This window comes from Camellia sinensis, chromosome 6 (assembly GCF_055761805.1).
Source record: "Camellia sinensis isolate YWXY chromosome 6, ASM5576180v1, whole genome shotgun sequence".
Taxonomy (NCBI): Eukaryota; Viridiplantae; Streptophyta; class Magnoliopsida; order Ericales; family Theaceae; genus Camellia; species Camellia sinensis.
Window position 1 is genome coordinate 19,924,919 of NC_138966.1, and position 25,424 is coordinate 19,950,342.

Genomic DNA, 25,424 nt, shown 5'->3' on the forward strand with positions numbered 1-25,424 from the left:
CGCCAGATTTGAGCCAAGTCCACAATGTGTTTCATGTTTCGATGTTGAGGAAGTACATCCGAGATCCACTACATGTAATTGATCATTCCGAGATCACAGTTAATGAGGATTTGGGCTACGAGGAGAAGCCAATGAGGATTATTGACCGACAAGTGAGGCAATTGAGGAATAGATCGATACCGATGGTAAAGGTCGAATGGAAGGAGCACTATGGCACAGAAGCCACGTGGGAAAAGGAAGAGGATATGAGAATCCGTTATCCGGAGTTGTTCTGGGAACAAGGTAATTTAAGTTTGGGGACCAAACTTCTTTAAGGGGGGTAGGATGTAACAACCCTCGCCTTACTCTTGTCATACTTGCATACATTCCTGCATGATCTTGCCTTGTTTTAATAATTGGTAGGATTTGTTTGCCTTGTTTTGTTAGTATTACTTGCGTGATCTTGTCCCTTGTTCGGTGTGTGCGTAGCCGAGGTCATCTTGAATTTAGTCCGCCTTTGAACCTTGTACTTAGATTTGTTTTGAGATCTTGTTCAACCCCATCTTCACCTCGGACATTCATTGCCGAGATGTTTTGCACTTAGTGAACCTTGTCCGCAGGCAGGTATGGCCTAGGCCGAGATGTGGCACACCCCGGCCAAGGTGTGGCACAGCTTAGTCAAGTGTCGACCTCCCTAGCCGATGTTTTGTTATCCTGTTGCTGGATCCTTGATTTGAGCCGTTGTCATCTTATTGCCGATGTGTCTTGCCCGAGCTTGCTGCATACGCTTTGTCAGAGACTTGTCTTGTCTATCAATCACCTTTTTGAGCTGAACCAACCCGATAGCGCCACGTGTCCGAGCTGTTTGTTAAGACAGCCGGCAGACTTAGAAACGCGTCATTTTTTGTCTCAAATCTTTGTTTTAGAGAGAGAAGCTCTAGAGAGAAGGAAGAGGGTTCTTGAGTGAGAGTGAGTCTTCCAAGCTTGATCTTCGTGGCTTGAACTGTTAGATTCGAGCTTTGGGGTAAGATTCTTGATCTACTTTGAATGTTGTTATGGATTATCTAGCTGCATTGCATGATCGGATTTGTGTTGCATGTCATGCATTGTTTTGAAGTTGGTTTTGGAAAGAGAAAATGGTTTTTCATGTGTTCTTGAAGAAAGTCTCGTTTTGATCGAAAAGCTTGGAACGAAAACCATGTTTTTGTGTTTGTTCTTGCATGATTTTCTTGTATGGGTACCCAGGTCCATATTTTGAACTCTTGGCATGAAAACTCAGATTTTTGTAACAAGTTGTGAGCTTGCATCCATCTTTCAAATGATCATGTTCTTCGTATTCTTCAAAGGAAAACCCAGGTTTTTCCTGACTTTGTTTAGCGGAACCTCGGCATAGTCCTGGACGGTACCCAGTGTGTTTTCATGAAACGGGAGCAGTGATTAAGCTTCCAGCTTGTTTTGCTTTGTCTTTGACTTGGATCTGGCAAGAATGCCGAGATCATTTGCATGTATATAGAGCTTGCTTTGAGAATGTGACTTGCCATGTGATTGTAGGTCCTTGATACTTGCTTTGAGTCTACACCTGAAGAACTAGGTGAGTGGTATTTCTAATAAAGCTATGTTACACTTGCTTTTGATAAATCTTGTTTTGTTTGTTTTGACGTGGGTATTTGCTAAGCATGAATAAATAGCCTTGTTTTGATTGTTATCCTTGGAAAGTCCCTTGTGCTGGAGGACTCTAAACTTTCGCAGTACTAAGTATAAAAGGATACGGTCCTTGTTAAATCGGGCTACGGGCCTAAGTAACACAAGTCCCTTGTGCTGGAGGACTCTAAACTTTCGCAGTACTAAGTATAGAAGGATACGGTCCTTGTTAAATCGGGCTACGGGCCTAAGTAACACAAGTCCCTTGTGCTGGAGGACTCTAAACTTTCGCAGTACCACTTGAATGATGAATACGGTTCATCCCCTGCTTCGCCGATGTTATGACACTTGAATGATGAATACGGTTCATCCCTTGCTTCGCCGATGTTATGACACTTGAATGATGAATACGGTTCATCCCTTGCTTCGCCGATGTTATGACACTTGAATGATGAATACGGTTCATCCCTTGCTTCGCCGATGTTATGACACTTGAATGATGAATACGGTTCACCCCTTGCCTCGCCGATGTTATGATACTTGACTGATGAATACGGTTCATTCCTTGCTACGCCGATGTTATGATACTGGACGATGAATACGGTTCATCCCTTGTTTTGCCTATGGCAGTAAACATCTTTGGATACTTGTAATATTTGATTGATGAATTCGGTTCATCCCTCGTCTTGCTAAAGTTTGATGTGTTTCGTTTTGAAGGATCCCGGCTATATTCATGCAAAACCTTTATTATTAGTACCATTCACTGAGTATTTGTACTCACCCCTCTATATATATGTAGGTGATGAGCAGGACGGCGGCGACGCCTAGATCGTTTTGGATGCTTGTTTTGGATTCGTACTTATGTCGGCTTTGCTTTTGTATTTACGTCGGCGATGCCCTTCATTGCATGTCGGCAAATCTTGAAAATCATGCTTCTTGACTTGTATTTTATTGTATTTTGTATACGTCGGCTCGAGAAGCCTTTTGATCAAGATGTAACATGTATTTTGCTTGGCTGTATTCAAGTTGTAAAGATGAATGACATTGCATTTGATCTATGCACAGCTCTTATGGACTGCTCGTATTTTAGATTATTGCTTCCGCATTTGTTAGCCCCGATTATCATACTCTGATTGTGTTAAGTTTTTGAAAGTTGGCCTTCGGTAATTACGGATTACTAGCCATCACGGCACCAAACTACTAGGGGCGGTTTGGGGTCGTGACATTTATGGTGCCAGCATTACCCCCAGCGGCCCTTAAAAATGATGTTTACTTTGAATTTTTGAAGGGCCGAACCAAGCACATGACTAATCTAAGTAATAAAGTGCTTCGAATAATATCAACAAAGTGCTTCGAATGATATAATAGCACCAATAAAGTGTTTCGAATAAGCATGAAATTATGACTAGATGACCAATAACATGCTTCGAATGTGGTATAAAAGACCAAATTCATCGCTCGAAGGTCTTGTGGCACAAATTTGAAGGAACAGCATCACCCTTCGAAGGTTGGAAGCATTGATATAGGATGATGATACTTACAATGAAGTTTCAAGGTTAGGCTTGATGCTTCGAATGTATCTTCGAAGCTTTATACAGTTTCGAAGGTGAAGTAATCAACATTCGAAACAACTCTTGATGCTTCGAATGTATCTTCAAAGCTTTATACAGTTTCAAAGGTGAAGTAATCAACCTTCGAAACAACTCTTGATGCTTCGAATGTCGGAGGTGAAGTAATCAACCTTCGAAACAACTCTTGATGCTTCGAATGTATCTTCAAAGCTTTATACAGCTTCGAAGGCGAAGTAATCAACCTTCGAAACAACTCTTGATGCTTCGAATGTATCTTCGATGCTTTGATTGTGTACAACTGGCCATCAAATTGAAAAGATAAGTCATTTTCAACCATTTATTTAAATGCATAGGTTTTTTCTAGCCAAGTTCATGCATTTTAAATGGTCATCCCTTGTTCTAGCCAAGTTCATGCTTCGAACTCATAAGAACAATTTGTTAATTTTATTAGCCACATCATCAAATATAATTTTGATGTGAACCACAAATCCAAAATGGATTTCGAACACCAAAAGTCATGGTATAGTGTGACCACGAAAATTCATACTTTTTGACATTTTGAAAAATGTCAAAAATTTTGAATTCATGAACAGTGGCTTGTTCATTATTTTTTATCATGTTTGGTTTAAAAACATGACTTTCGCCGAATTGATTTTCATAATTCTTTGGCAAAGTGTGTTGTTTTTCCTTGTTAGCCATTAATGGCTTATGAAAATCTCCCATAAGAATGTTATTTTCATGACTTGACTCTCTAAAAATTGGTTTTGGACCCCCCAAGCCATGTATGAAACATCATTCTTAGCCAAATTTGGCTCAAGAACATGCTCTTTCGTTATGTTAATTTCATAATTTGGCTCTTTAAAAACAGACTCTTGAACCCCCCAAGTCATTGATAAAATCAACTCTTTGCTTTTGCTATTTTTAACCATGGAAAAATTCTCAAAATATTCACCAATTCGGGCCATTAAGGCCTCAGTTAAAGACTTGGTAGTGAGAGTTAATAACTCATCATTCCATTGGCGAATTTCCATATCAAGTTGATGAATATCTCCAATTAAATGGTGTCTTTTTTCTTCCACCAAATAATATTGTAAGCAATGAAAATTTATTTCATCAAGAAAATGGATCTCTTCTTGAAGATCCAAAATTTCTTGTTTACGCCAATAAATTTCATCTAGGCTATTTGAAATGGACAAATCCAATTCATTTTCCATTTATTACACTTGACGTCCCACTGGGCGCGCAAAAAATTGTTGGCTTATTTTTCCTACGAAGGAAAATATCATAAATGCGAGCATGTCAGTAAGGATTGAAAAATCCTTACAGATTAAATTCAAGCCAATTATCAAGCGATTGCGTTGACAGTTCTTTTGCCTCAACGAAGAGGACTTCAAAATTGTCAAGTGTAGCGAAAAGAAAAATTAAAAGAAGAATGAGGGAGACGGAGAAAGACGATTGAGTGAACAATCAAAGTAATAATTACTTACATCTACTCCTATGCTTCGAAAATGAAGTGCATAAAATGCTTCGAAAAGAAGATGCTGAAAATAAATGCTTCGAAATATAAATCTATGTTAAACTACTCCTAAGATAAGGAAAATGACAAGAAATATTAAAATCAATTGTTTTTTATTATGAATTCTGGATCCTTTTACAATGTAGCCATTAATGGCTATTTATAAAGGAAAAAATACAGCAATAACTACTTAGTAACTACCCATTTCTTCCATCTTTATTCTTGTCTTGCCATGTGTCCTTCCACTCATCCACTTTGTCCTTCCACTCATCCACTTTGTCCTTCATATTCTCCATCATCTCTATAGCTTCTTTTAACTTCCAAATGAATAAGAGGATGCCACGTGTCCTGCAAAAAATTACAGATTTATGGTGCCAACAGAAACATGAAAACTAAAATTAATCCAAAGACATATTGACCTATATGTAGAAAATCCTAGTATGTTATAAATTAAATTTTTAAAAGGCCATAAATTTACGTTAATAATTATTCTTTAGTAGACTACTACAAGAAAAATAAAGATATAAAATAGTTGTTATGTACGGTCCACAGTGGCAGAGCCACACCTGGTCCAGGGTGTCACGTGATCCCCCGATTTTTGAATAATTTTTTTTTTTTTTTTGTGTAAATATAAAGAAAACATTTTAAATAAAAAAAATTATAAAATATTATTTAGAGTGAAATATCAATGACATTTTTAAAATTATAAGAATAATAATTGTTGTTTTTTTATTGAAAATAAAGATATTACGATAAGTCATATTATTATCTATGAAAATTTCAATACAATGGTGATGTCCATCATTGTTAACATGCAATTATAATTAATCTCAATGAAGATATGGAATTTATTAAATTGTTAGTTACATTTGACCTGTGGGGTTCATCCTTTATGTGTTTCTTTACTATTGGTTGGTGATATCATATGTCAATGATGATGTAGTATTACTATTATATTGAATTTTTACTGAAATTTGTATAAAAAAATAATTTATCATTATATAATTTATTTTAAAACTTATATCCATGACTTTTTTTATATTATCCATGATATACCAGTTACAAATAATATATATATATATATATATATATATATATATTTATCTTTCTTGAAGTCAATCGTAAAAATTTATGTGAAATATTTTTATAAAATTTTTCAATGTTGTAATTAATAAGTACCCCCTCTGATTTAATTTTTTGATTCCGCCACTGACTGTCCATATATGAAAATTTGGTTAAAGGCTTGATATAGTATACAGAACTCAAATCCTTAGGGTATCTCCAATAATTTATCCTTTTTTTTCATCAAATTTAAATTTGATGAAAAAGCGCTTAAAAATCATTTTCAATCTTTTCATCAAATGTTTATCAATAATTTTTTCATGAAATTGGCAATTCATCAAATGATTCATCAAATTGAAAATTTAAAAAGATGAAATATTGGAGATGATTTTTTTTTCCCATAAAATTTGATGACAACGGAAATTTGGGATTAGAAGATCTAGTGCAACAAAATAGAATAATGAAAATAAAATTGCGAATATCTACCTATCTATTTGCAATTTTCTTGTGAATTTATATATGTACATAATAATACTAGAATGCATACCTAGCTAGGGTTGAGCAATCTCTTCCGCTTTCTCTAATACTGTGTTTGGTTAGAGGATTTGAGGAGGAATTTGGAAAGAGAAATGGAAAAAGTAGGTAAAATATAAGTAAAAGATGCTTATATTTCACCTAGTTTCACACACATTTTCCCTTTCTCTTTCCAAATCCCTCTCTAAATCTTCCAACCAAACACAGCATAAATAAATTGCCATCAGGGACGAAATTAGGAGAAGATTATAAGGGTCATAGCCCCTGTTTTTATGAAAAATATGATTTGTCATAGTATTTTAAAAATATTTATCTCATTTTATACATAAAATGGCCTGGTATAAAAAATAAATATCTCATCTTGCATTCTCTTTTTATTTTATACCAAAAAAAACTTTTTCATCCTATTAGAAATTGCTTTTATGGTGTTTGAATTTTTTTATGTGTATAGATATAATTTATATAGGGAGCTTTTTTGATAAATCATTTTTCTAAGAGCTTTATTTCATCCAACTTATATTCTTTTTGACTATTCCATTAGGTCCTATTTGAGGTAAGAAGATCAAAATACCCTTTTTATCTACTTATGTTCCATTTAGTCCACATTATTTTCTTATGTTTCAATAAGTCCTATGGGTGACATAGTTACCAAAATACCCCTAATGTGAATGTTCACACTATCAATGTGAATGTTCACACCGTCAATGTGAATGTTCCTATTTGAGGTAAGAAGACCAAAATACCATTTTCATCTACTTATATTTCATTTAGTGCACATTATTTTCTTATGTTTTAAAAAGTCCTATGGGTGACATAATTACCAAAATACCCCTAATGTAAATGTTCACATCCTATGGGTGACATAATTACCAAAATACCCCTAATGTGAATGTTCACATCGTCAATGTAAATGTTCACACTGTCAATGTAAATGTTCACATCGTCAATGTGAATGTTCATATCATCAATGTGTAGGGGCTCGGCCCAGCCTGGGCCGGGGCCAACCCATGTAAAGCCTCGTGGGTGCTTGCCAAAATTCGAGCCGAACCGGACCGGCCCATGGACCAAAAAATTAGGCCTAGGCCCTAGCCATGGCACAAAGGTATTCAGGCTTTGGGTGCCTCGGTGGGTCGAGCTAAGGGGCTTTGGCCTAGACTTGGGTTTAGGTCGGGCTTAGGTGAGCCTCGCCATTTTTTTTAATTTTTTCTCCCAAAATTTTATTATTTTCCACAAAAAAGACACCAGGCCTTTGGTGGGCCGGGCCACGGGCCGAGCCTTAAATGGGCCTTATGCGGGCCGAGCTTCAAAGTGATGGCCCAGGTCCTAGCCCAAGTTCTCGAGCTAGGCTCGGGCCTGAGCCCAAACGAGCTTGCCTCGGGCTGCGGGACGGCCTCGGGTGGCCCACGAGCCGCGGGCCAATTTTACTCTCCTATCAATGTGAATATTCACATTGTCAACAGGTCGAACCCGTTCCGGGCCGCGGGCCAATTTTACACTCCTATCAATGTTAATGTTAACATGTCAATGTGAATATTCACATTATAAACGGGTCGGGCCGAGCTGGGCCCGCGGGCGGGTTTCGGGCCGCCTACGAGCCGTGGGTCAATTTTACACTCCTATCAACGTGAATGTTAATATGTTACTGTGAATATTCACATTGTCAACGAGCCGGGCCCGCCAGGGCAGCCCACGGGCTGCGGGCCAATTTTACACTTCTATCAATGTAAATGTTAACATGTCAATGTGAATATTCACATTGTCAATGGACCGAGCCGGGGGGAGCTTCGGACCGCCCACGAGCCATGGGCCAATTTTACATTCTTACCAATGTGAATGTCAAAATATGAATATTTACAACCCACCCCGCCCCGGGCAACGGGGGGGCTTCGGGCCGCCCACGGGTCGCGGGGCAATTTTACACTCCTATCAATGTAAATGTTAACATGTCAATGTGAATATTCACATTGTAAACGGGCCGAGCCGGGCCCGCGGGCGGGTTTCGGGCCGCCCACGGGCCGCGGGCCAATTTTACACTCCTATCAATGTGAATGTTAACATGTCAATGTAAATATTCACATTGTAAACGGGCCGGGCCCGCGGGCGGGTTTCAGGCTGCCTACGAGCTGCGGGTCAATTTTGCACTCCTACCAATATGAATGTTAATATGTTAATGTGAATATTCACATTGTCAACAGGCCGGGCCCGCCCCAGGCAGCCCACGGGCCGCGGGCCAATTTTATACTTCTATCAATGTGAATGTTAACATATCAATGTGAATATTCACATTATCAACGGACCGGGTCTACCCCGGCTCGGGGGCGAGTTTTAAACCACCCACGGGCCACGGGCTAATTTTACATTCTTACTAATGTGAAAGTTAAAATATGAATATTTACAGCCTGCCCCGCCTCAGGCAACGGGCGGGCTTCGGGCTGCCCACGGGCTGCAGACTAATTTCACATTCTTATCAATGTGAATGTTAACATGTTAATGTGAATATTCACATTGTAAACGGGCCGAGCCGGGCCCGCGGGCGAGTTTTGGGCCGCCTATGGGCCGCAGGTCAATTTTACACTCCTATCAACGTGAATGTTAATCTGTTAATGTGAATATTCACATTGTCAACGGGCCAGGCCGGGCCGGGTCTGCCCCGGGTAGCCCACGGGCCACGGGCGGGTTTCGGGCCGCCTACGGGCCGCGGGCCAATTTTACACTTCTATCAATGTGAATGTTAACATGTCAATGTGAATATTCACATTGTCAATGGACCGGGTATGACGCCCCGGTTCTATACTATTGGTTGCAGTCAAGGGAGAGTCACTAATGAGTCCTATGGTCAATAACCAAGTAAGATCCCAGATCGCCGGAGGAGTCAAATTAGCCTCCCTTCTAAGTCTAGCTTTCTTAGGCAGCGCACTGCCCTTTTGACAAATCTTAAGAGGTATTGACGCAAGGTCTCATAATCAACGATAAGGTTCTTACATAGAATATAAATATATAATAATCACAATATATATAACTCAAAAGATGGTTCCATTACATTACATTCAAGAAGAAAGCTTAAATCTTCACATGGGTCTTACAAATATCCAAAAAGAAACTTTTAATTTTTTTCTAGGATAGCCAAAAGTCTTCAAAAGTTTCGGGCTCGTCGTCTCCAGCTATGAGTTCCACTTCACACCTGGCATTATACGCCGTGAGCTTTGAACGCCCAGTAAACACACATGCACACCCCGTCCCTTTTTTCCAGTCCAATACACAATCACAATTATAACATCAAGTAGTAAAGCATGATACTCAAATAAATAAATAAAGGGTTAAGTTAGATGTTAGCAAACTAGAAATCCCCCAAAGAGATTTCGTCCTCCCAACCACAAGAATCGGACGCGGATTATTCAGTATGCCCCCTCTTTTGCTGCTTTGTTGCAGAACTAACCTCGGATGCCTACCAACGGTTATGTACCGCGTAGCGCCAACCACAGAGCCTCAAAAGAGACGGTAAAATAGGGCCTTGCCCGAATCCCTCCTTACACCAAACCACCTAGGGTCCGAATACAACCGCTCCGTTCAAGGGTCCCAAAAACCACTTGCACAAGACTTTAGCTTTCAAATAGGGAACGCATCCCAACAATCCATATATCACATATTCTTATCTTTTCATTACTCAAGTGCTCGAAAACCCAATACCCTCCCCATTAGGTATCCCGTTGAGTTAAATGTTTTAAATCAAGGTTAGTCCAACTTATAAGACAATAATATCCATACAAGCTTGCATTCCTAAGATGAGAAAGGTAAATAACATAACCACAACACATATAATATCATGCTAAGATATGATCATAAGCTAATAAGCAATCTCATGAACTCAAGGGCATAAAACATCCACACATAACAAAATTTCCAAATTTAGTGTCGCATATAGATTAAAATGAACGGACTATTTTAGATCTTCCACCGGACTTGGCCTTCCTATGGTTCGTAGGAAATTTGATCTAGTTTCTAGAGAATTTTTCAGAAACGGGATTGCTTTTCCAGATTCTAAGTTATTCAGAAAACATTTTAGCGCTGTTCAGATTCTGTCCAAATCCGTCGACCGTTACGAAAATTTGATTTTCTTGCAAACCGCTTAATGTTTTTCGATGAAACCAATTTTAGTTGAAAACTAACACCTTAAGGAAGGTTTTGACATAAAATAGAGGTCCAGAATAAGTTTCTAATTTTTTCTAGAATTTCTGGAAGTGGGCTGCAAAAACAGATTATAGGGTACTTTGCCCAAAACAAGAAGATTTATGAAAAAGGGATTCCAGAATAATCTATGGCTCGTAGGAAATTTGATCTAGTTTCTAGAATATTTTTCGGAAACGGGATTGCTTTTCCAGATTCTAAGTTATTCAGAAAACATTTTAGCACTGTCCAGATTCTGTCTAGATCCGTCGACCGTTACGAAAATTTAATTTTCTTGCAAACCGCTTAATATTTTTCGATGAAACCAATTTTAGTTGAAAAATAACACCTTAAGGAAGGTTTTGACATAAAATAGAGGTCCAAAATAATTTTATACATTTTTCTAGAATTTCTAGAAGTGGGCTGCAAAAACAGATTCTAGGGTACTTTGCCCAAAACAAGAAGATTTATGAAAAAGGGATTCCACCAAGGGAAGGTTTCATTTCTTTTGTGAAGAAAATATGCTAACTATCATATATTTAACTCAAAAAATTTGTTTGAAGGAATGCCTTTGCAAAGTTGAGAGATTGGTACAAAAAGGATGGTTTTGGGCCAAAATGGGAAAAATACAAGAGAGATGGAATCAGTACTCAACCCTTAGTAGTTTTAACATAAGAACTTAGTAATATCAGTTCTGAAAACATTATTTAGAACCTTTAAAAACATGTATTGAAAAAAAGGAAAATGAAAGAAAAGGTTGTGTTTGTGGCTTACCTACTAAGCTTTGCACAAGAAAGCTCTCTTCTTTCTTCCTTTTCTTATTCTAGACTTCTCTCTCTTGTTTTCCTCCCTCTTTCTAGCCGAATGTGTGTGTGTGGGTGTGGTGTTTGTGCTTTGCCAAGTTAGGGGAGGTTGGTATATATAGGCAATTTTTGATGTAAAATGTCCTAAAAGCCCATTAGTTGGAAAATGGATGGAAATGTTAGGATTTTGCTTGGAGTCTAATGGGATAGGAGTAACTAAGGTGATAAATCATAGGTTTTGGCATCAATTAGTTGATTTTTAGTTGAAAGGTAACTAGTTTTGGAAACATCACCCTAGGTCTAGGGTACTAGGTTTGGGTTTCTTAGAATATCTTCATCATAAGTCTTGAAAATTGGCTCCTCTCTCTGCCCTAGGGGGGGCGGCCTTGGGGGAGTGTGATGGGTTATTATTTTAATCATTTTAGGTACTAGTCTACACCTATATATATATATATATATATATACATATTACAAGATTGATTGTACTTCAAGGTACAAGGTACAAGTACTAGTTTTTGGATAAGTTTTGAATTTAAATAAAGAGTGAGGGCTTGAAGTTAAATACATGTAACTTATGTAGAATTAAATTAGGTTAGGGAACCTAGTCCGACTAGGGTAATTCCTGTTTCGATAAAAAAAAAAAAAAAAAAAAAAGTAATGCTAACTAACAAGATTCGAATTAATTCAAGTATCCGAGGGGCTTTAAGAAAATAATTCAGCATTAGGGTTTTTAAAGTGAATACATATTTCGGGGGTTTCACACCGGGCCCGCCCCGGCCCAAGGGCGATATTTGGACCGTCCACGGACCACGGGCCTGTAGACGCGCCCGCGAGGGGCCCTCGCAACTACAATTCGGACTCGATTTGTGTCACGGTTCTTAATCTTGAACCAAAGAGTCCAAATCTGGCAAATCGTTTTGAGAAACAGATTTTTGAAAAGTAGTGTCAAACATGGACTGCTTTGCCAGATACAGAGTCGCCACCTAAATATTTTAAAAATGGGAGAATTTAGGAAACCCAGACTCGGTGCCGAAGGCCACATGTCCGTCATCACCGGAGTTGTCTCGGCTCGGGAGCTTGGGTACGATCGGGGAATGTCAGGTATGAGCACCCCCTTTCGCCCGATCCGAAGACCGGCCTCTACTAACCATGATATCCGATTTTGAAAACGTTATGTGTTCTTATTCCATTTATTAGCCTAGAATTACTATGTTATGCGCGCAGCAAACAAGTATAGACTAGATTGCCTAATTTGGAAATAAGCATTGCATATCCGTTTGTTTTAAAAAGTGCTTTGGAATTTGCTACTCGCAAGTAGGCTAAAATACGAATTTCAACGAGTTTTTCCAACTCAAACAATCCCACCTTCACCCACAGGCATTCAAATAGTTTATCACATAAGCATTTAGCCGCATGGCAAGCATACTGTCATGGCAACACTCACACGCATGCGGGATGCTAAAGCATAAATACTTACATCGTACTCCGTGCCAAAACGATAAACTAGTTAGCAAACATGCATGTCCTAGTTCATGTTGAATTGCCTAATGCGACACACACAGGATGCAATCAAAGTAGGCTCGGCTAACCTAAGCATGGCATGTGAAATGCGATCAATCGATGCACGTATTCAATTTGGAATTGAAGTACAAATGCAGTTAGCGTGATGTACCGAGCCTAATGCATGTAATACAAATGCATGAATGCACGCATGCATTGCATAAGGTATGCTAATTTAAACGTGCCCTAATACTAACCAACAAAGCAGGTAAGTAAAAGAGAAGAAAGAAGTGGGGATTGGAAGACATACACACCACTCACACACACATATTACAGATTTGCCCTCACTCGGAGGGACCAAATAAATAATACAAATTAATTAACTACGCAAGCTAATTAAATATTACAAATTGCCTAATCAGCTAAGCAAATTAACTCAGACTAAGAAAAGCAGTAAACCGCCTCGGGAGGAGAGCCTGATGCAATGCATGCTCGGTCCTGCTCGGAAATGCACCGCCATGCATAGGCTGCCTCTGTTTTCCTTCCTTTACTCCTCTGGAGGCTGCCAAAACCTTAGGACTGCTTCCTTGGACATTAGGGAACACCACCGGCTGAATGGGATTGCCATCGGCAGTGGGATGTGGCCACCGGCCATTGGTGAAGCTTTCGGCAGAGAAGGGATTGCCGGTCGGCATTGAGCACTGCCGGTCGGCAGAGTGTTCCTGCAGAATCTGCAATTGACAGCAACAGAGGGCAAGGCAAAGCATGGCAGCACAATTCAAGGCATATATGCACCAATCATGTCCCTTATCATGGTTGTGACTCAAAAGGGCATGTGTCTCGATTCTCGAACCACCAATCACGCATTTCCATGCATGATGGCCCAAAGAGTCAAGTGTGCAACTTTCATGTCAAATGAAATGCAAACCAATCAAACAAACCAAGGCCCAATTCCTATCACCAATTCAAGGAACAAGACATGCATGCAAGATGCAATGCAACCTAGGTATGCAAGCTAAGAATGCAACATGGCATGGCAAGACACTTATGAAAGCATACAAGCAAACATGAGGCAATGCAAATGGATGAAAAGATGGACTTAAACATGATTTGGGCAGCTCTAAATAGGCCCAAAACAGTGGCCAAAGTGACCAAAATAAAGGACCAAAACACATACACACATGCACATGTTAAAGGGCCAACACTTAGGAACAAATGAGGCAACTCTCAAACACAATTGAAAGAGGCATAATGTGGACTAATGGCATGCAAAGTAAGCATTGAAAATCATGTTAAGATGGTGTCAAACCAAGCAACAAGATAGGCTAAACATTAGCATGCAAATGGTCCAAGTACTTAAAACAAGTCAAGGGGACTTGAACCATGGCTAAGCCAACCAAGCCTCACAAGGCTGAGAGGGCTTAAGATAGGTTCAAGACAGACCTAGACTATGCAAAGGGGGCCCCCTAGATGGCATCTCAGTGGCTCAATTTCAAAGCATGCACAATGGCCAAAACATGGAGCATACTACACAAGCTTTTAAAGCATTAAAGATACATCCAAGGTAAACATATAGGCATGCAAATGGGACTGAAATGACATGGTGGATGGTTCCAAATCACCAAATCAATGCAAAGATGTCATGCTATACATTCACATACTTGAGGCCAACAAGCCGGAATGCAAAGGGGCTATACTAAGCATACCAAATCTGACCCAAACAACTATGGACAGACCTAAAGCATGGCAAAATATGCACAAAAGCTTCACAAGACTAAGCCTAAAACATGCTTGAACAAAGGCTAACAACCTAAGGCATATTAAGGCAATAACAAGGTATTACATGGTAGGTATGCTAAGCATGCATGGTGTACCAAAACCAACAATAAACAAAGGCATATTATGATATAATAGGCACAAAAAACAGCCAAGGCATGGTCAACGTGAAGCTTAGCTAGATGCTCCTTCAAGAGGCCAAAAATGGTCCATTTCAAGGACAACAAGGAGAGGGGGTGGCCCTCCTCTTTTGGAGACTTCAAGGCACCATCTTCACCACTGAAATCCCTTAAGATTTCAATGGTGAAGAGGCCCAAACACCAAAGTCTCGAAACTTGCACAAAATAGCACAAAATGAGGCCTTTCAAGGCCTAAGAGGGGTCAAACACCCTCAAACCACAAAACACTCTTAATAAATAACCAAGAGGGATAAAAAACAGAACTTTTTTGTATTATACACCAAGCTCAAAAACGATTTTAAGACAGGTAAAAACAAGATGCAAAAATGGGGTAAAAAGGGGTAAGACTCTTACCCTTGAAGACCTCTTCAACAATGATGCTCCAACAGCTCCTTCTAGGTTGAAAACAGCTCCAAAACTTCAAAACCAACCTCTTAGAACCTCAGTAGCTAAGTGAAGGTGAAACACTATGTGTTTGTGTGCAATAGTAAGACACAAACACACTTTAACACACACAAGAGGGAGATATAGAGATAGAAAGTGTATGGTTTCTAACTCTAGAACTCAAAACCCTAAAAATGGCTGTCTAAGCTCTCTCAAGTGTCTAACCCTTGCAACAAGAGAGAAGACCCTCTCTTATAGAGCTTATTGTCTTGTAAAGCTTACAAGACAAGCTTCTAAAGAGGGAGATCCCTCCATACAGGTGTATAGAGGGGAGCCAAAAGCAAGACAGCTGTCTTAAAATATCTGCAAAAGCAGATGCACAGTAGTCGGCCAGCCAAAGATGCCATTTTGGCAAAAAAGAGTGCCGACCGGCACTAAATAGTGCCGACCGGCAATATACATTGCCGGTGGCAGCAAAAACCAGCCGGTGGCCTTTGGCCATGGCCGGTGGTGTGTGGGGATGCCTCACAAGGCATTCCCTGCCCTTCCAAGGCAAAATGCAAGTGTTTGGTGCAAAACCAGACACTAAACGGTCGAGTTCGGAGATCCTGAGGCAAGGCGCGTAGCCGAGACCTCCAGGAACTCCAAACGAACACAAACATGGATGATCACCGGGTGTTCAAACGGTGACGTCCAAGTCTTGAGGACGGTCAAAAATGGGGTGTCTACAGTTGCCCCTCTTTGACAGAACTCGAAAGTCATAACAATGACGGAAGTGAGTGTCAAAGCCCAGAGACGACCCATTTTTGACAAGGTCGAAGACTTAGACAAACATGCAAGACAAACAAGGTATGCGCCCGAAGGTAGGGGCAAAATGCAAGACAATGCACGAAGCCGAGCATAACTTATGATCATGCAAAGAAAGCTGTAATGAAGCATACATGCGACAATTTTAAGCTAGCATACACCAAACTACACTACAATGCAGAAAGGATGTGAGAGAATTATGCAATTCTCGATACTTCTCACTCGGAGGATACAATACCTGTGCGGCTCGTCTGGTTGCACCAGCCTCAAATGAATCGTACATACAATATCGTGCCTGCAAAGAAAACAAACTTAACAGGTACAATATTGTTAGCAACATGCATGACAGTGCAAATAAAAGCGAAATGATATGCAATATATACAAAACAATGTATAAACAATACAAATGAAGATGCAATGTAGTTGAAACAATGCAAGCTATATGCAAAGCGATTGAATCACGATCCAACCACGAGCGGTTCGAAACCACACCTATGTCAAATAGATTGATGGAGGTAACAAGTTTGCCTACCATAGAACGGTTAACTGAACTATAAGCATCGTAGACAGACACAAGAACAAGTATTGGGTGGAATGACATAAGAGGGGAAACGACCCGCTGGGGAAAGGACAATGATCCTAATGCCGGATGCAAAAATTACACTACAATATAATATATATGGATATGCTAGGAAGATGGCAATGGATATGGCACGCGGGCCAAACCAAATCTTGCCTAGGAAAGGCATGTACGCATACAGGCCATGTTTAACATCGAACGGTCTACTGAACTATGCTTCGACACGAGAAGTATGGGCACATACCAGACCAAGCTCAACATGGAAAGGCGCAAGCCATAGATGGGAGGTGATGCAACGAATGCATGCGATCTACAATGCAATGGATATGGCACGCGGGCCAAACCAAATCTTGCCTAGGAAAGGCATGTATGCGTACAAGCCATGTCTGACATAGAACGGTCCACTGAACTATGCTTTGACATGAAAAGTATGGGCACATACCAGACCAAGCTCGATCATGGAAAGGCGCAAGCCATAGGCGGAAGGTGATGCAATGAATGCATGCAATCTACAATGCAATGGATATGGCATGCGGGCCAAACCAAATCTTGCCTAGGAAAGGCATGTACGCGTACAAGCCGTGTCTGACATAGAACGGTCCACTAAACTATGCTTTGACATGAAAAGTATGGGCACATACCAGACCAAGCTCGATCATGGAAAGGCGCAAGCCATAGGCGGAAGGTGATGCAATGAATGCATGCAATCTACAATGCAATATCTACAAATATGCAATGGAATGAATATTTACAAAAATGCACGACAATGCAGTATGATGCAACTTGCTGGGGAAAATGCAATGGATGCATGCAAGCTACAATGCAATAGATACTAAATTCTAATGATACATGTTTTGTTGTTGTTGTTTTTTTTTTTTTTTTTTTGTGAAATGCAAATGATGCAAGTGCGACACGCATGCCATACGGAATGTAAGGTGATACAAATGAGACACGCATGCCTCATAAGATGCAAAATGATATGAAAGAAGATTTTGACAATTGGACTTATACGCTACGCGTAGCCGGTTCGTATTCAAAACAATGCAATGTACTAACAAGTACAAGTGAGGTGCGCAAGATAGCGTGATAGGACGCATGCAAAATGCAAGTAAGGTGCACAACACAGTGCGATGCGCAAGAAAGCGCGAGTGATTTGAAATGCACAAGACAGTGCGATACGCTAAACAGCGTGATTGAAATACAATGCACAAAACAGTGCGATACGTTAAACAGCGCGATTGAAATGCAATGCACAAAACAGTGTGACGCGCTAAACAGTGCGACGCGCTAAACAGCGCGAGTGATTTTGAAATGCACAAGACAGTGCGATACGCTAAACAGCGTGATTGAAATACAATGCACAAAACAGTGCGATGCGCTAAACAGCGCGATTGAAATGCAATGCACAAAACAGTGCGACGGATTTTGAAATGCACAAGACAGTGCGATTGATTTGAAATGCACAAAACAGTGCGATTGATTTGAAATGCACAAAATAGTGCGATTGATTTGAGATGCACAAAACAGTGTGATGCGCAAAATAGCGCGAATGCAGCTGCACAAAACAGTGCGATTGAGGTGCGCAAAATAGCGCGAATGTAAACTGCACAAAACAGTGCGATGCGCAAAATAGCGCGAATGTAGCTGCAGAAAACAGTGCGATTGAGGTGCGCAAAATAGCGCGAATGTAAACTGCACAAAACAGTGCGATGCGCAAAATAGCGCGAATGTAGCTGCAGAAAACAGTGCGATTGAGGTGCGCAAAATAGCGCGAAATGTAAACTGCACAAAACAGTGCGATTGAGGTGCGCAAAATAGCGCGAATGTAAACTGCACAAAACAGTGCGATTGAGGTGCGCAAAATAGCGCGAATGTAAACTGCACAAAACAGTGCGATGCGCAAAATAGCACGAATGATTTTGAAATGCACAAGACAGTGCTAGCGAGATACAAAGTGTAAATGCACAAGATAGTGCGAGTGAATGCATGTTCCATGCAAATGAGGTGCACATGCCGATGAAAATGACACAAAATGAAACACGCATGCCCCATAGGATGCCAAATGATATAAATGAGACACGCATGCCTCATAAGGTGCAAAATGAAACAAATGAGACACGCGTGCCTCATAAGATGCAAAACGATGCCCAGTGCGACACGTATGCCACACGGGATATAAAATGATGCTAAGTGTGACACGCATGCCACACGGAATATGAAATGATGCTAAGTGTGACACGCATGCCACACGGAATGTGAAATGATGCTAAGCGTGACACGCATACCACACAGAATGTAAATGGACTTAAATGCGTAACAACGCACGTGTTTCGGAATGCATGACAATGCATGGTAAGGGAATGCACGACAATGCGAACGATGCGCGCGGCGACGTATGTATCTGAAATACATGACAATGCTAGTAATAAAAATGCAATGACAATGCATGAGAGATGTGCATGACAATGCAAAGAGGTACGTGTTACAATGCATGTAGTGTATGCATAACAATGCAACTATGAGGCACATGACAGCGCAATGTAATGCACCGAAATAGTGCGATGAACGCGTGCAACGCACACGGGGCAACTTTTGGATCTCGTAAGAGGAAAAAAGGATATCAAAGGATACAATCATTGCATGAGTTGGAGTGCTACGCACAGAAGATGTGGTCCGAGGTCAAAACGGAGGCCGGTTGAGCGTCGGAGATACACTTTCTTGCACTTTCTTGAGCTATGAAGACCAAAAGCTGCTCATATGGCCTAAACAAGGTTGTGGGAACACCACCGGCCGAGAGGGGAAGCCACCGGCTGTCCACCGGCTGAAAAATAACTCCATCGGCACAATATACTGCTGGCCGGCACAAAATATTGCCGACCGGCAAAAAGTTGCTGAGTCGGGGCAGATTCGACATTTCACCTCGGGTGTTTTAAAATAGGGTTTCAAACCCTATTTTCTTACTTTCCTTTCCGCCGAAAACTCTCACTCTCTCTCTCTATAGCGTTTTCCTTTCCTCTTTTGCTCGTTTTCTCGCGTTCTACGCCCGTTTCGTCGTCGGATTCGCGATTTTCTTCGCGTTTCGAACATTTTCAACCGAACAAAACTTTGTTTCGGTGCCTCGCTTGGCGTTCCCACCTTTTCGGGGTTTGTTCCCCTCGCTTTCCTCTTGATTTTCATGCCCTTTCCACATCCCGGCCTTTCCGGCCATTTCCGACCTTCTCGGGGGTTGACTTTTCGGTTGACTTTTCGTATTCTAGCCCGATTTTCCTTCCTCCGGCTATTTTCTCATCACTCTTGACATGGCGAACGACATTCCACGCGGCGAGACTCCCCCGGATCACGAGATGGATCCCAGGGTCGAGCTCCTACCTTCGAGCGAGCGCCCGTTCGACCCGGCGACCTACCGGCCGACGATTCATGTTCTACCCCCCGACGGACTCCGCCAGTTTCGGAGCTTCGAGAGGCACGTGCCACCCGAGCTATTACTGCGCGAGCCTACCTCCCACCTGTCCTTCGGCGCTTCCGAGGTAACTCTCTTTTCTCTACTTTACTTTCTGCAATGTAGGGCACAAAAACTGTCGTAGCTTGTTTATGCTCTTTAACTGCTTTAGCTCAGATATCCTGTATACTGTAGTTATTCGCAAACATACGTGCCACTGATATCTGCGTGAAACTGACACATGCACACACACTGCACTAGCCCCGAATCACCCAAACACACTAAATTTCACTGCATACACACTGGTACCCGGCATTTGCTTGAGTCTGTCAAACTATGCACACATGCTATACTGTACTGAACCATCCGAACACATTGACGCATCACACGTATTTCACTGTAAGCACACCGGCACCCGGTATTTGTTTAAATCTGTCAAACTTGAACACATGCTATACTGTACTAAACCACCCGAACACGTTGACACATCACACGTTGTAGTTCACTGTAAGCACACCGGCACCCGGTATTTGTTTAAATCTGTCAAACTTGCACACATGCTATACTGTACTGAACCACCCGAACACGTTGACGCATCACACGCTGTAGTTCACTGTAAGCACACCGGCACCCGGTATTTGTCTGAATCTGTTAAACTTGCACGCATGCTACATTTGTATGCTTCTTAAAACTGCATTTTGAATGTTGCCTTGCAATTGTTATCTTCTGTTTACAGGAGGATTCCCATACCATCCGCGGGTATGGGAACACTGGTGCTCGGGAGTGGTACGACGAGCTTCCTGACGCGGTCCGTCGCATAGTGGACCAGGCGGGCTTCGGCGCCTTCTGCTGAGGACTCTCCAGGCTTACTACATGCAGACCTCTCCTCGCCGCTCTGGCGGAGAGGTGGTGGGACACCATCGATTCATTTCATTTCTCCACAGCAGGGGACATGACGATGACCCCTTACGATTTCTCGATGCTCATAGGCATCGGGGTAGGGGGTGATCCGATCCCCTTTGATATCGACATGGATGAGTGGACTGCCGCTCAGGTCCATCTGCTGGGTGAGGCGCCACCTCTCGCTCATCCAGGCTTTGTCCGATATTCCTGGTTCGAGGTGCAGTTCAGGGTGCAACCCACTCTTGTTGATGCAGCCCCGATGACCCCGGAGGCCGTGGAGAGGTACGCACGCGGCTTCCTCATGTTCTTGTTCGGGACGACCATCTTTGCCGACCGAGCAAACACCGTGCCTCTCTGCCTGCTCAGCGCACTGGTGGACGTCCGGGACATTTTGCACTACGACTGGGGTGGCGCCGCTCTGGCCACTCTCTTCGGGTACATGAGCTCAACTTCCCGCGGCAGCGGACAGTTGCTCGGAGGCTACTGGCGGGCTTGGGAGGTACATTTCTTCTCCATTTTTTACATTTCTGCTTTCTGCTTCCTGTATTCTGTACACTGCACACACTGTAGTCTGCTTTATACTTGCTGTATACTGTACACACGGCACACACATACTCTACTTTACACCGACTGTACACTGCTCACACTGCACACTCTGCACAATACACTGCACAACACACGGTCCTGCTATTTCTGCTTTTACTCTATATTCTACTTCATCTGATAAATGCACTGGTATTTACCTTGCAGTTGTGGGTTTACGCCTACTTTCCTAGGCTCGCTCCCGTACCAGTCACAGAGACTCCTCTGGTCGTCCCGTTCTCGCGGCGCTTCGACGGGAGATGCACCCGGCGGCCACGAGAGACATTTGGCTTTTTCCGCCGCTACTTCGACACCATTACCCCTGCCGAGGTATGTTTTACTTGCAGTTCATTTAAGCTTCGCCTTTCCACTGCATATTTCGAAAACAGTAGATAACAAACTGTATGTCACTTTCAGATCACTTGGCAGCCGTGGGTTCCATTGCCGGCGGCGATGCGGGACCGGTTTGCCGGTGCTGAGGAGACCTCGCATTTCTGGATCTTACTGGAGGGCCCGGTCTGTCGGGCTTGGTACCTGAGTGAGCGTTTCCTATGCCAGACCCTAGGGTTACCTGAGCAGATAGTCCCGGTTCACCCTCCTGCGGACATGAGGGAGACCGAGAGGCTCACCACCGAGCAGATGGCCGATTTCACTATCGGCTGGGAGGAGACCCGCTTTAGAGGCATTGGCGACTACAGAGAGTACGTGCAGACGTACCTTATGCGACCTCTGAGCGGCGGCCGTCGAGCGGAGGGAGCTAGGCCCGTGGCGCCAGCGGCTGGGGCAGGAGCGGGAGCTTCGAGGAGGGCCCGAGTCCATGGCAGGAGCGGAGTTCAGGGAGGACGGGGGGCTGGTTGGCCCGCCCTGCCTGCTGTACTGACTTTCCGAGGGCAGGGTGGGGCGACGTATCAGATCCCCTTCGCCCCTCTGCCGGCTGATCACGAGTTTGTCGGTGTCCCCGACTTACCTCCTGTATGTACTACTGCGTTTTTGTACAGTCATTTCATTTCAGTTTATTTGATATTCCACAGAATATTGATGCACCTAATACTTTTGCAGGCTTCTTCTGGGTATACCCGGCAGTCATTGGAGATGAATGCCTCCATGATGGGGATGCTTCAGCGGACTTTTGACCTCTTAGCCCTCTACAGCATTCCGGTATGTTCTTCTGACACTGGCCTCAAACCATTCATACACTGCTTCACATAATCTGATGCACGGCATGACACCTGATACACTGCATACACCGCATTCTACACTGTACTCTGAAATGATAAACTGCTCACGGCATTCATACATTGTACTCTGCATTCTGCACTGATAAACTGCTCACGGCATTCTCACACTGTACTCATACACTGCATTCTGCACTGTTAAACTGTCCACAGTATACACACACTGTACTCATACACTGCATTCTGCACTGTTAAACTGTACATTGTACTCACACATTGCATTCTGCACTGTTAAACTGTTCACAGTATACTGATGCATTTCCCTTTTATGTACCTTTTCAGCCTCCTTTTCAGATTCCTATGGCAGGAGGTGCTCCAGCTGGACCTTCCGTCCCTGCCCGAGGGAGAGATGAGCAGGGCAGAGCATTCCCCCGCACCAAGGCGGGGCGCACTCATGTCGGGAGTAGCTCGCGAGCTCCAGTCCCGGATGATGATGATGATGATGACGAGAAGTCAGAGGCGGGGGCAGAGGCGGAGGCGGAGTCATCAGAGGAGGAGACCGGAGACGGCACTAGCTTGGGCTCTGACGACAATGCTGATGATGCTCCTGGACCCTCGTCCAGGAAGAGGACTAGGACAAACTGATAGCCCCCGGAGTGCTCGACATGGATACATATTTTTGTTATTTTTCTTCTTTCTTGTACTTTTCTCTTTTGTTGGTAGTTAGATTACCTTGTACTGCCGCAGGCAGATTTTTGTTTCCAAAACTTGTATATTTGAAAAGATGATGAAATGAACAAACTTTTTATCTTAAAAAGTGTTACATTTACATATCTCACGTATTGCATTGTGTTTCATCATGTTACACCTCAATGTAAATGGAATTGACTGGTTGCCTGAAAATTGAACACTTGCACAGTAATAATCAGATAACTAAACAACCAACAGCAAAATAACCCAAGCAACCCACTGCCTGATTCTGGACACACAGCCCTCACTCTATTGGGGATTAATCTGCATACAGCCCATAACACAGCATTCGGTTCATTCTGCACACGCAGCAAATCCAGAACAAACAGCCCAATCTAGCAAGACGGACTACGGAGGTGAAACTAGCTGGAGTTGAAACACAATCGAATATAGAGAATGGCACAACATTCTGAGCATAAACGATTAACTTTCAGAAAAGAGGTTTTCTTAATCGGGGTATCGAGCCTACAAATGAACACAGCGGGGAGGACTCAAACAAAGAGGTACACGACCTAAACACAACGAGACACGCTCGGAAGAGACCTAAAACAAAGGTTGAAGTAAACAAAACAAAAAACACGACACACAGGCGCATCGACGATGGGGGACCTCAGATCACGAGGAGCCAGTTTCTCTGGGTATTGTTTCCCACCCTTTCTGATCTTGTGATTCTCACATCACTCTGGCACTCAAGCTCAGTTTTTCTCTCAAAACCCTCTAGCTCGCTTTTTCTCTCAACTTACACCTCTCTATTCTTTATTCTCTCATTTTTCGTCCCTCTCCAAGGTGATTAATGAATGAATAGGAAGGTGTGGGTTCATGCCCAATGCCGTTAGCTCACAGCTATTTCTTCTGGTGGGTAGAGTGCCCTTCTGGCAAATACGTCGACGACGGGGGAAAGACAGAACACCTGACTCAACTGTGCCCCTAGTTCATCATTTTGACCATTTTTTTTGGTTTTCAACTAAAACAATTTTGATCAAAATGAGAGTCGGATTAACATACTTGTTCGATTTTTGATTTGAAAATCATGCAAGTCAGGCTGTAAGCACTGAAAATTTTCCTTTTGGGGTCCAAGAAAATGGTCCAGTTTTGGAAAACGAAATAGTTTTCGAGAAAATAGTCAACCTCAGTAAAAAAATTTCAAAAACTATTTTTGCAAACGGCTGATGCTCAACGAGCATGGAACTTACTCTTTGAGATGCGCGACCTCGGATCGGAGGCAATGGAAAATTGCCCCTAGTTTGAAGAACGCCGCATGGCAACGGAAAGTTGCCCCTAGTTTGAATGGCGGCTCGCGACGGCTGGTGGCAACGAAAAGTTACCCCTTGTTTAGATGATGCCGCAGCAGTCCGCAGACAGTCTTCATTGGCGGTGGTCGAACTCTTGGACACAGAGATGACGAAGACGATCATAACAGATATATGGACACAATCACCTTGGAAGGTGTTGGCAACTAGACTTTGGGATGAAGTCGAAACCATTGCATGGACTGAGACGCTATGACAGCGTTGGGGGCTGGACTTCAGAATGAAGTTGCCTACGTATCCCAAACATGGGAATCAAGCCTTACGTAGTTCCGGTTAAGGTACACTCGGGTATTTTAACCTTCACTTTTCAGGCTCTAACTTTTGCCAAGGTGCCCGATGCGGGTTTTCGACCTTGCGAGCTTCTTTTCATTTTCTTTTATTCATTTCTTTTTCTTTTCTTTTTCGCATTTTTTTCTTCTTTTCTTTTTTTCTTTTCTTTTCTTTTATTTTTTGCTTTTTTGTATTTTTCTCTTCTTTTTTGTATTTTTTGTATTTTTCTCTTGCTCTAACTTTTGCCTGGGTCGCCCTTCCGGGTTTTTGGCCCAGCGAGCCTCTCAAAGGGTAAAAGTGTAGCAAATCCATGTCAAATGGTTTCTGAAGTTGAAGCCTCTTTGTGTCTAGGAGAACGGCTGTTGCAATGATTTGCAGAAGAATCCATCCCGGTTGCTCCACGAGCTTCTTCCGGCGAGATCTACTCCTTCTGATTCGGCTTTGGTGCCTCTTGCTCGAGGGCTACTTCAGAACTGGCCATACAGACCTTACATGGCGT